Below are 3,673 nucleotides of genomic sequence, written 5' to 3' on the forward strand. Positions count from 1 at the left end.
GCAAAAATTACTAAAAATTTATGTTAGTGGATAAACTATAAAATATATATATTAACTAAGGTGGTGAACATTTAAAAAAATTCGAAAACAAAAAAAAAAAAAAAAAAAAAATTATAAGTAATTATAGCTTAAATGAAATAAGAAGGTCGGAAATAGTTTATCATTATATCGGTAAAATGTTTAACCACAAAGATCAGTGTCAAACAGAACCAAAAGTCTCGAAAGTGAACACGGTGCGGAAGTATGAGGCATAGGTATGTACCTATGTATGCTCTAAGTTTGCACATACATACGTATTGGTGCATGAGCATACATGTACATAGAACTGTACGAAAAACATAAAATCAACCAAAACCCAACGTAAATTTTTGAAAAGCAAGGAAGAAAATAGCATATTTAGCTAACAAAATAACAAAATATATAAAAAAAAAACAAAATAATAAGTCGGTGTACAGTCTACATACATTCCAACAAACGGAACCGGTTTTCCCGCGTATGAGTAAAGGAAACGTGAATAACAACAATAACTGATAGCCTAATTACAGTACATACTAATAGTTTTTCACTAGCTCCCACGACTGCAACAACACGGAAAGGCCTTTCAGCGTTCTGCAGCAGATGAATTGGTGAGTGATATACTTCTTATTCTCTTTTTCTTGTTGCTATTTTGATCTTGAAGGCAGATGAGCCAAGCTTATCACTAATTCCATCAATTCGTGGAGAGTTTTCATGAGATAAGCTTTCGCTCACTCGCTTAATTTTAATATTAATATACATATACATATGCTCAGACCTCACATTTCTTATATACCTATATATACTTAAATTTGATTTTTTCATTATATGTACATATATACCTATGTGCCTATGTCCATGCATCTTGCCTAGATCTTATAGTTTGTCTTCACACCCATTCTTTTGTTCTGTTTGCTGATGTTGTTGTCTGCGGATTGTGAACAAAAAAAAACGCAAATATATGCATGCATGACTAATCCAGCATAATAGTACCTAAGCACGTAAATGATTTCAATCACTCTTAAATTTAACTACGTGATTTTTATTACTGTCTTAAAATTTACATTACATTTAATTTAAATAACAAAAACTAAAATTTAAATTTCTAGAAAAAAAATTGGTTTAAGAAACTAACTTTGTAGGCATACTACGTGTAGGAAACCCATGAAGATGTAGTTGTACGCAATAAGAGCCCGTATATATATATATGAATAAAAGTTGTATCTCATGCAATTTTTTTTTGTGTGTTTCTGAAATGATGCAGTAGTGGTGAAGTAGTTTCCTCTTGGTAAGGCAGGGCATGATGGTAATGCAGTGCGCTATTGGGGTTTCCATATCAATTCCGCCATAGGAAACCATGGATGGGTGGGTTGCAAGCCGGAAAGTCAACTTCCATCTTGACTTGGCCTTTTTTTGTTGTTGTTTGTTGAAAGAGCCAACCACGGAGTTCCAGAAATATTAGTGTAGTATACCAGCCCATGTATTTTTTTATTTTGGTTTAATTTTTTTGTAATATTAGTAGGGATTCTACAATAATAAAATGTATTAGTGAGGATAGCTGGTAGAATTTCCAAGAACCACCCCAGCCACTGAAGACTAGCCTAGATCAATGGGTCCCGTCTGGCTTTCTACACGCTAACAAAGTAATTTTTAAATCTATTTAAACTTTCCCACTAGGAAGACCTCCGCTCGGCTGCTGTCCGCTAAGATCGGTCTTTACATTTTTGGCGCCCAACGTGGGGCAACGCAAGTTTGGAAGTATAAAAGCATTTTTGCTAAACGAACTTCTTTGTTAAAGATCCGAAAACGAAAATATTCTGACTTGTTTTGCTCTGTAATCCGGTAGTAATAAAGTTCAATTCCAACAGTAAATACAGATTTTCCATTTGTGCAAGGTTCTTGGATTTGATAGAAGGATTTTTCAGTATAGGGTTCTTAACCAAATATTGTGACCTCTTGAAAAGTTTCTGGACTCTGGACAATAGTACAGGTTCCTATTTTTTGGCCAAGTGCATTTACGCAATTGATTTGTTATATTGTATGATTCATTTGTTCTTTCTGGTAGGATTTTTCTACATTTTTTTTTGGCGTTGACTCCGAAAATGTTTACCACCGGAAACCGAACTGTAATTGTTTTTGTAATATTCGCTGGACTTTTTGCATTCAGGCACTCGCTCCGGATGGCAAACCGCGAAGAAGTTAACCATTTACTTCGTGGTAGTCGTATTTATTATTGTTAGTTTGATTTGTTCTTATTTTTGTTTGCTTATAACGTGTTGTTTTATCTTTCTAAAATTCTGGAGTACGGATTCCGACTCAGAGAAAACCTCAGAAATTCCGTCCGAAAGTTAGAAAGCAACGTCTGTGTTTATTTTTTTTCTCGCTTGGTTAAATTAAATCAATAGCCCAATTTTTATTTTCCATCTCTTTCAACTCAGCAAAGATTTTCAGTACAAACCTGCATTACCTAAAAAAATCACCTGTTTTACCGACGAGGAAACGATATCCTACAATTAGATATTTTTGACCCCGACGAGGAAACGATATCCTACAATCAGATATTTTTGTTTTTTTTTTTTTGACATTTGGAATGGTGTTCAAAATGCCAGTTACACGGAGTAATGAAAATCTTCCCGGACTGTCGGCCGTTGCCACCGAGGCATGCAATTGCACAATTTGTCAGCAAATTATGACCGAAAGCGATGATTGTGTAATCACTTTATGTAATCACGTGTACCATAGAGAATGTATTTGTTGTAAAAGGCTTTGTCACATCAAGGATTTCTTACCGATAACAATAAAAGAGCAAGGTTAAACTTTGCAAAACAAACCCGGTTCCAATTATCGAAAACGTGGAGCAGGACATAGGCAAGTAACCCGTAGTTATCGTAGTACCCATAGTCCCGCATCTAAGTCGCTAAACGAACTCAAAACACAACAAATAGCCCACGGTTGAGCTTCACAAAACTTACCTCTGCCTTTAATTGATGTAGATGCAGATGGTACCCTTGCGTATAACGGGAATCAAACGCCATGTAACAACGAGATAAACAATCGAAATCCAAGTGCTGAAGTAGACTACAATCGTGTATCTCAAATCGTCGAAGAAAGTGTTACTAGAATGTTGGCTGGATTAAATCTGAATCAGTTGAGGACTGCGAATCAGTCATACAGTCGTCAGCCGGAGCGAGATTTTAGGGATAGTAGCCAAGGTAACATTCACAGTAGTCAAAGTTTTCGCCTAGATAAAGTAGTTAATATTATACAGAATTTGAACATTAAGTACGATGGATCAGCAGACCACTTGACGGTTGAAGAATTTTTGAATCGAGTTCGAGCCCTCACTTGTGCTCATTTAAACGGTGACTTCAATTTACTTTGTAAGCACATATCTCTTCTTCTTACCGAAAAGGCAAGATTTTGTGCTGGCGTTTCCATAAATAGAATGATGTCATTGAATGACAAGAGGCGCGGCAATTAGGTTTCATTATAAAGACTATAGATCTAATTTCGACATTAGGGAACAGATAAGGAGCCGTAAGCAGAAGCCCGGTGAGACCTTTGAGACGTTCCTATATGAGGAAGAGTTAATAGAAATATTAACCCGGAAACTTAAACCCGAAATTAGACACGAACTATTGTATGTTAATATCCGCTC

The sequence above is a fragment of the Rhagoletis pomonella genome, unplaced genomic scaffold (assembly GCF_013731165.1).
Source record: "Rhagoletis pomonella isolate Grant_MI unplaced genomic scaffold, Rhpom_1.0 Rhpom_scaffold_00001, whole genome shotgun sequence".
Taxonomy (NCBI): Eukaryota; Metazoa; Arthropoda; class Insecta; order Diptera; family Tephritidae; genus Rhagoletis; species Rhagoletis pomonella.